The sequence below is a fragment of the Etheostoma spectabile genome, chromosome 9 (assembly GCF_008692095.1).
Source record: "Etheostoma spectabile isolate EspeVRDwgs_2016 chromosome 9, UIUC_Espe_1.0, whole genome shotgun sequence".
Lineage (NCBI taxonomy): Eukaryota > Metazoa > Chordata > Actinopteri > Perciformes > Percidae > Etheostoma > Etheostoma spectabile.
Genome location: NC_045741.1, coordinates 20,282,183 through 20,292,041, shown reverse-complemented (window position 1 = coordinate 20,292,041; position 9,859 = coordinate 20,282,183). Strand labels below are relative to the sequence as shown.

At 37.1% G+C, this 9,859-nt stretch overlaps 1 pseudogene; it reads right to left on the bottom strand.

The window, feature by feature from the left end:
• Positions 1-9,278: 9,278 nt before the first annotated feature.
• Positions 9,279-9,859, bottom strand: part of LOC116695777 (vitellogenin-like) — a 17,103-nt pseudogene continuing 16,522 nt past the window's right edge.

Here is a 9,859-nt window from a genome sequence, read left to right as displayed (position 1 = left end):
AGTAAAACAAGACATAACATGGGAGGTCAGAAAGACTATAAAATAAAAGAGGAAACTAAGCATGAAACAAACCCACAAGGAAAAACACAGAAGGCAGAAAACAGGAGTGGCCCTATTTTAACGATGAAACGCAAGTAGCTTCGTGGGCGGATCTTGGGTGCTGTTGCTATAATACCAGCGGGATAAATGACTCTTGCGCCTAAGGAAAATCTTAAATGGGTTGGTCTGAAGTAGCTACATTCCTCATAGGTGTGATTTGGGTGTAACGTGCAATAAACCAATCAGAAAGTTATTTCAAATTCCCTTTAAAAGCAGATGGGCTAGTTCCATGGTGGATTGCTATTATAATGGTGGATTTGATAGGTGCAAATGCTCTTAAAACATCCATGGGCGCACGCCAGGAGTGGTTCACAGCCGAATGTAAAGAAATGTCACAAAAACACACTTTCCGATGTTTTGGGCTCACTCTAACTGAATCACTAGGTTATAAATGCATGGTGATATTTTTTCAATGTAGTCTAACATTAGACGGAGTTTACCTCACCATAGCCGATGCAGCTCTTCTGCCTCTTCTCTCCCGTGCTGCTGCCCCAACAGCACCGTGTCCCCCACAGTCCGTAAGATGAGAGAAGCAAAGTGAATGCGTGGTGTGCACACTCTACATTACGGCCGAGCATGTGCCCTTAACCCTTGTATGGTATTCGGATCAAATTGACCCATTTCAAATTTGAACAAGAAGAAAAATGTAGTTAAATTTTTTTCTACCTGAAAATCAATGGCCTTACATTTTTTTCTGTGATAAACATGTATTCCTGACTCATTTCAGATATTATTCTGAATATGACCACTTATGTTTTTTTCCATTGTGGATTTTTAAAATTAATTATAACCTTATGACAAAAAACAATCCCACTTCCATTTTTTCCATTTTGTGTTCTAGTGGAGACTGATTACATTCCCTAAACATATACAGTACAACAACTTCTTCTTCCATTGATTTACACACAAAATGGCTGCCCTGCCACGGCCATGCCCTATGACAAAAAGTTTTTCTTTGATCGGGTGAAATCTCTAGGAGGAGTTTGTTAAAGTAAGACATGTGGAAAATCCCACTAATTTTGAACATTCAAAATGGCGGACTTCCTGTTGCGTTTATGGTAGGGATCCAATGATCTATTTTGTAATGAAATCCTACACGTGTGTACTAAGTTGCGTTAGTCTACAGGCTCAATTAATTTTTTTACTTTGTATGGGGCGTTAGCAAGCTATTTTTGTGCGTCTGTTCATAAAACCCTTAAAATATGTAAATTTTCACCAGACTTGATGCGACTGCCAATTTTGGTGAATGTTTGCGTACGTTAAGCCCCTCGAAAAGGTAATTTATTTGCTGGAAGAAAGGAAAGGAAAGGAAAGGAAGAATTCCTTTAGTTTAAATAGGGCCTTCACCTCGGGCCCTAATAATAAAAGGATGGGCCTGGCAGATTTGAAAATTGAACTCAACTTAAGAAAACCATCGAAAACTCCTAAAAAGTGAACGCCCCCCTTTTCCCACTGAGAGAAGGTGTTCGCCCGTCCCCCATCAACAAATCTTTATTCTACAACTAAGGGAATAAATATGCCATCTGCAGGAAGACTTACAGCACTTTTCCACTGAATGCCAAACCAGATGGGATTCGATTACATTTTTAAGATTTACTAGAAAATAAGTGATTGATGTTATGTGATTGTTTTGTGTGTGTATCATTTAATTTCAGTTGTTTATGAAAAACTGCACATGGTCCAACTTGTTATATAAATGTACTATTACATAGACTTTGCCGGTGTCCAGCACCCCTGAGACCATGTGGGGGGTTCTGTTATGTTTTTTTTTTTCCTGTTATTTGTTCTGTTTCCTGGTTGTTTCACATCTTGAGCCCTATCATGCACCCAGCGTAACTGACTTTGTACACTGACGCATGTATCAATCCTATTTTGCACCCGACGCACAGCAGGCTTTTCCCTCCACAGACTCACGTTGGTAAATTAGGGGGGCGCGGTTCAGCAAAAAGAGGAGGCATGTTCCAGCGCAAACATTCCCTAGTGCTATTTTGCAGTGTCAGAAAACAATTCTGCCACAGAAAAGAAAAACCTAGTCTAAAGTCAGAGATGCGTTATTCAGATGCTTTTTTAATCCTTGTATTGTCTTCACTTTCGGGACCCTCTCGTATCCCTCGGATAAAATTGACCCGTAACTTCTTTGGGGTTTTAAAAACAACAAAAATTAAATTGAAATAAAAGTTTACTTTATAATCTCTTAACAAATATTGTCTTCATCTCAATTTCAAACAATTGAGATAACATACAGTATATGTGACACTGAGCTGCCCTATATACTTTAATCATGGCCACATTCTCAGGCCACGACCCCCAGTATGTGCCTTTTGAAGTACAGTCTTGAGTGAGGTATAATTGAACTCCTTTTTGATTGGTGTTGGTTTGACCCGCCCCCTATGCTTAAACCCCGCCCCCTTTCATAACTGGTGACCTGTTTAAGGTAGAGTCTTATGTGAGGTATCAATGAACTCAGCACAGAGTTCCTTTTTTATTGATAAAGGGTTGCTCCGACCTCTGTGCTTTGGCTACGCCCCCTTTCACAGCTAATAAACTGTATGACGTAGTGTGAGGTATCATTAAACTCAGCAGGGAGTTCCCTTTTCATTGTTGACGATTTGCAGCGTCTGAGTGGCACGCAAATACACGGTCGCATGGAGTGGCGTCCACTGATAGCCCCAATGTGCGTAGAGGAGCAAGGGCCAACACTTCTTGCAGCTTTAACTATTATAGTTATTATTATAATTATTATTATTTATATGTATGTTCCTCATGGTGTTACCTGTAATGCGTTGCTGTTGTGTTATATTATTTATGTTTAGTAAAAACATTTACTCACAAAAAATCATGCATTCCAAACCTGAGCCATGGTTTAATAAAAGAACTTGTGCTATTAGACGAGGCACGAAGGTATCGGCAGCTGCAGCAATGACATGAACTTTGCTGATGACTTTCCCTCCGGCGCGATCCAGACCCTCCTCACACTATTTTCACACTAGAATTACATTTTTAACCTAATAAAATAACAACTTACCCAAGTTGGCCTGGTAACCCGCTACAAAATAGAATTTTTTTTTTATTTTATGTCTTCAAGGGACAAAATAAAATGATCAAAAACAATGAAATGGGAATTGATAATGTTTAATAAGTGGATTGATATTAATAAGTTATTACTAAATGAAAATAAAACAATATCTGTGTTGTTTGGTTGTGTCAGGGCTGATTATGAAATACAAATTAATTTACATGTCTTTGAAAGAGTAAATGAAACAAAATTCATAATTGGTTATGGATAACAAACTGTTGGAATATAGAATGTAGAATATATCAAATCAAATGGTCTAAATCTATTCTAAAAAGCTATTCCTCTTTTTTTCCAAATTGTATTTAACTGACAAGAAAGTCAGAGGACTCATTTTCAATTTTCTGCTATAGCATTGGTTATACATCAACATTACACTGTCAGCAAGTTCAGAAACAATTCTCTTAATAATTTCATTTATTTTCTTATTTTTGTCCTAAATAACACACAATATCAGTGGGAAATTGCTACCATACTCATTTAAATGAATATTATCTCATCCTACAAAATCCTAAAATGCAAATAGGTTTTCTCTCATATGACACCTCACATATTTACCTTAAATAGATGAAATGCAATTCTATTTGGTAGTATTTTACTTGATAGTATCTTTTATTAATATTTAACCTAAAAAAAGTAACTAAATATATATCTATATATCTTAAAATGTAATGTAAACCTTACATTCTTTAAATGGCCATAGTTTTAGTTTTGAAGCATCCACTAATGTAAACTCACATACATTATTATGATTAAAAAAAACAACATAATAGTCAAATAAAATACATCAAAAATGCTATTATAAAAATGTTTCCATTGCTTAAACATGTAATTGTTCCAGTCTTGGAAAATGTCATTGTGTTGTGACCTGCAATTTTATCAGGTCAACTGTTGTCTCTCCAAACAACTCACCACCATTTGTTTACTTAACTTTTATCCACACAGTGTTTCAAAATCATTACACTGAATTTAAAATTGCATTTAAATCAAGTGAATGTGATGATGCATTTCTGACTATTAATTTTCAAGTACTTTTTATCACGATGTTGTACAAAGAAGTACGCCCTGCCAGCAAGACACCACACATTATTATAAACCAGACTCACAATGTGGTGCACACATTTTTAAGTGATACCACCAACTGACCAGTAAATGAGTAAAACTAGAATGAGAAGATGAAATAATGAATGACTTATACTCTTCCATAGTGAGGAAACGGGCAGGAACCATCACTGCAGACCCGTCTCACCCCGGACACAATCTGTTCAGTTCTCCCCTCTGGAGGCGCTACAGAGGTTGTACCCAAAACAAACAGACTCAGGAACAGTTTCTACCCACAAGCCATCTCTTGATGAACAGCTGACTTCTTACCCACAGTGTCAGGTTTATTCTGGTCAATAACCCAGTAACAATGTCTTACAACACCTGTTCACTGGTTCCATTTATTATTCCACTTATTAGTATAATTCATCATTCTCATTCCAATACACTTACTATTTATATTACCATTTACTCATAATTCCTTTCTCATATCTCACTTATTATTGTTATAATAATAATAATAATAATAATATACATTTTATTTATAATGCCTTTACATTTCAAAAATAAATCTCAAAGTGAAAAAATCTCAAGTTATTTATTCATCATCCATTCCTATTTCAGAACTGTTCATAATGTTCATACTGTTCACATTGTAATAAATAACATAACTATTTATCCCAGTATCTTTGCACTATGTCTACATTTAATAATTTTTTTTTGAAGTCTTCATGCACTCATGCCTCTATATTTTCTGTTTAGAGTGTGTATATATTGTGTATATATTAGTGTGTATATATTGTTTTGGTTGTTTTGTATGTGTAAGCACATTGTGAGAAACGATGCTCCAAAGAAAAATTCCTCGTATATGTCCTCATACCTGGCAAACAAAGCTGATTCTGATTCTGATTCTGAATAGTTAAATGCAATTGCTGACATTTTGTAATGACTAGTATGGATGAACTGAATGTTGCTGCTTTTTAAAACCATTTCATCTCTGGTTTTACCAAACCACTAACTTCACAAATATACTCACTAGTTTTGGAGAGTAATATTAAGGTTTACCCCTTTATGTCAGTACAACATATTAAATAAATGTGTCTTAAAGCATATTGGCGACATCACTGAGCCATGAAGGCTGGTCTGCTTTGGACAAAAACAGTATTCTGAAGCTTTGCTTAAATTAATGGAAATAGGAATAATATTCAATGTGTAGGGGTATGATTTTGTAGAAAGCAAAGTGCTATGTATGTGTTATCAGATAGCTTAAATGACTGTGTCAGAGCATGTGGGCTTAACGTAAAGGAAAAACTCTGTGTTTCTTCCTCTTGATGCGTCATTGAACCAGGCATCTCAACTATAGTACTGCACTGAATATGACAGACACTGTAGTGTATGGTAACTTAATATGTATTTTTTAAAAGCATATTTGATCATCTTAATGTCTTCACAAGGTTAATAATATAATTCCAAGTTACCTACAAATATAAGTTACATTGTCATTTTGTTAAAAAAAAATTGTAATGTCAGGAGAGTGTGCTAGTTAACACTCTCCTGACATTACACCCCTCCACACTGAAACCTGTCAATATTTACTTCAGGTCCCTGGCATTCTTATTCTCTATGTAAAGAATAATGTAAAGCGACCTGATCATTATTGTGAATTAGAACCCCGACAGGGTGATGTATCAGCCAAAGAGCTGATGGGTACTGCTCTCTGGCAGAAGCCAGGTGGCCCTGGGTGTGTGAGTTAATCATGGACCTAATTAATGCTATGTTCACACTTTTTCCATTAGCGCGTTAGCGAACCCAGATTATCCACCCTCTCTGTCAATTTGATCTCCTGAACAGCATAAGAGCCTTTATGAGCACAATTATTTAAAGGTGCCCTGCCACACAAAACCGTTTTTACTTGCATTTTCAAAAAAAATAGTAGGTCCATATGTGTTTTGTTATATTGTGAATGTGAAAATGAACTGCTCATCCTCTGTCAGCTATAGCCCGAAAAGAATTAAGGGGAGAAATCCGGCCAATTACAAAAGCTGGACAGTCACGTGCCTGGCTCATTACTCCTATAGCTCACTCAGTTGCGCTGCATAAAGGTCGCTGATAGCCAGGCTGTCATTGGCTAGCTGTTAGCCAATCAGAGTCAATCAGCTTAGCTTGTTGAATATTAATGGGAACTGGCACAAATTGAGCTGAATCTTACTGCAGGCTTTCTATACACACTAGACTGGCTTGATGCAAATTTACAGCAAACATCTAACAGTGTCTTACTGTGTCAATGTTCTATAGGATCATATTGTAAATGGCTATGCATTCTGGGTGAAAATAATTATTTTACAGCACACATTTTACAGATTACGCGTATTTACGCGTATTTAAAAACAAAAAAACAGACAAAAAGGCCAGAGCAGACTATCTGCTGAGGAGAGGCAGGTCTTTTGTGGTGCATGGGGGCACTCCTGAGGACATTCTATGACTCTGTGGTGGCATCAGCCTTTCTCTATGGAGTGGTCTTCTGGGGCAGTGGCATTACAGTGGCAGACAGGAAAAGACTGGACAGGCTGATTAAGAAGGCCCGCTCTGTTCTTGGTTGCCCCCTTGACGCTGTGGAGGTAGTGGGAAACAGGAGGATAGTGGCTAAATTATCCTCCAATGATAGATGACTCCTCCCTCCCCCAGCAAGACACTCTGTCAGCACTGAACAGCTCCTTCAATGACAAGCAGCTGCACCCACGCTGCGTCACGGAGAGATTTTAGACCAGTCTCTCATCTGCCTTTTCTTTCAAAGATTTTGGAAAAAGTGGTTTTCCTACCGTTACAAGCCTTTTAGCAACAAAACTCTGTGTTAGAAAAAATTCAATCTGGTTTCAGATCACGTCACAGCACTGAGTCTACTGTTGAGAGTACATAATGATATTGCCTTGTCTGTAGATGCCAGGAACCCTGCCGTCTTAATGCTTTAGGACCTCACAGCAGCGTTTGATACAGTGGACCATGCAGTCCTCTCTTGCCTTGTCATAGGCATCCAATGCTTGGCACTTCAATGGTTTAGCGCCTATTTTTAGCTCCTATTTGGCAAATAGAAGCTTCTCTGTAATTTCTGGTGACCTCTCCTCGTCAACTGCTTCTCTCTGTTGTGTGGCACCCCAGGGTTCAATTCTTGGCCCCATCCTGTTTTCCTTATACAGTATGTTTCCTTTAGGGGCTATTGTAGGAAAGCAAAACTGTCATTATATTGTTAAGCAGATGATTTTCACATTTATTTGCCTTAGAAACCGAATTACAGTGTTGCACTAGACTCCCTGCTTATTAATGATATTAAGTTGTGGCTTTCACAAAACTTTCTTAATTTAAATTAAGCTAAAACTTAGCCAGCTGTCAGAAATTTGGGGGTTACGTTTGATTCCAACATGAAATTTAAAGAGCGTGCGGCCGTGATCACCCACGGAGGAAAACATAAATCGACAGTAATTCCAAATTGTCCAAACAACATCCTTTTCAAGTCCTTTGAAAAGGAAGGAGTCGTAGCATACACGCTCCCAAATTGACACTCTGTGAAATGGAATTTTGGATAATGTTTAGCTTCGGCAGCTTTACCTATTTGCTAAAATATACAATGACTGAGGAAGCCTAGTGACAAGTCCATAGCAACCAGTTAATGTGTTGAATTTGTTTTTACCCAGTGTGCTTTGTTGAATGGTCACAGTGTTTTTATTGTTTTATTTCATGTTAATGCTAGTTTACTAGAGGAGTAACTTAGTAATTGAAGTAATGCAGTAATGCAGGAAGTGTGCATTTAGTTTCCATTCTTTCCAATGTTAGTGAGTAAATCTACTAAAATGGCCACCATAATAGTGGAGTGTGATGTGTAAGATGAGAAAGCAGAGGTTAAGTCATATATGTCATGGATGTAAAAACCATATGGCTTGCCAAAACAGGCTATGTGTACCTCTTTGCCAAACACAAACGAGTTCAGAAGGCATCAATAAATTATTAGGGAAGGTCATGCCTTTTTCCCCAATCATTTTGAAGCGTCATAGAAAAATGTACTGCTGGCAAAGGGAGGGTCACATCTATTTTGACTAAATATCCCAAAACCCCTCTGGAAGCCCTTTAAATAAAAAAGGAACAGACCCTTAACTAGGCTAATCAACCCCCAGCTTTAGCTTCATACTTAAAAAAGTAGTTGGTAGTTTGGTACGCTTCTTCACGTACTGGCTGGGAGTTAGATGAGGGGATAGATAACCACTCTTATGTCTGTGCGGTAAATATGAAGCTACACCCAGCATACGTTTAACTCTGTAGCTTAGCACAACGACTAGAAACGTAGAAATATGTAGCCTGACTTTCTAAAGGCAAAACTACCTCCCAATACCTCTAAAGTTCACTGATTAAAGTGTTTGTTTATTCCCTGCAAAAATCAAAGTATAAAAAGGTAAAATATTGTATGTAATTTTTAAACTTCATTTTAGTCTAAACTAACAAAATCTTCATAACACACAGAGTAGCATGAGGCTATTACTACTTAGCTAACAGTCTAACTTCAGGGTTCTGTTTTGAATAAATTAATAAACTTCACTGTAACTAAATTAATTTAAAACACAACCACTATAATCTCTCCCAATATTTGTAATAAATATAAAACAATTATTTAAACAATACTCAAATATGTTAATTTTGATTAAAAAAATATGCACTTACACAATTATTATTTTCTTGTCATGTGATTTTTTTTTAAATGACAGTAATAACATGAACAGCAGTTTTCTAGACGTAGATCATGGAGAATCAAGACTTGTCAAAGGAAAGGACTGGCCTTTTTTGGACGGTTATATTCTCTTGGAGCCACATTCAGACTTCACATTGTAGAGATTTGTGACTTCTTGCAACAACAATTGTGAGAAATAATGATTAGAATTGAAGAAATTGTGGGAAACGAGGAACAGTGTGTTGGATAGATTTGGGGTTGTTACAAGGTGACTAATTTAATGTAGCATTAATTAGTTTCTTTTTCTATTTTCTGGTGTGTGGTAATGAATTAAATGAATATACAATTTGCAAAGAAGACATGCTTCATCCGGTCTGCAATTTATTGAAATTTACAGTTCAAACAAAGTATTTTTTTAAATACTTGTATGAAACAAAAAGTGAACATAATATGTGAAGACTATGAGATTAAGCGCACTGAGCAGCGCAGCGACAGGCCAGGTGGGCTTCTGTTGTTTCGCTCAGGTCAATGCTCTTCTCATAGATGTTGCTCAGACCCTCAGAGACACTCAGGTTAGAATCTACAAAAAATGAGAAAATAAAGCATTTAGATCTAGTATTATTCAGTTTCATTAACCTGTTGTGATTTCTTGCAGACTCACCAGCAGGCAGGCAGTGGTAGCCAACAGTGGCGGCGTTGTCCTCACAGAATGCAGACGGCCAGGCAGCTGCAGCACGGTTAACAGAGTAGCATTGGATCTGGCCATGGAGGATCACCTTTTCGCCAGCTCTTCAAAGATTAAAGCTTCATTAAACACTCTGGAAGAAGGTGAAAATTGAAGGTAAGCAACGTAAATATACATCCGTAAAATCTTTTAGTTTTATATATTACTTTATATTGTTCATTTTACCATTCAGAGTATAAATTATATT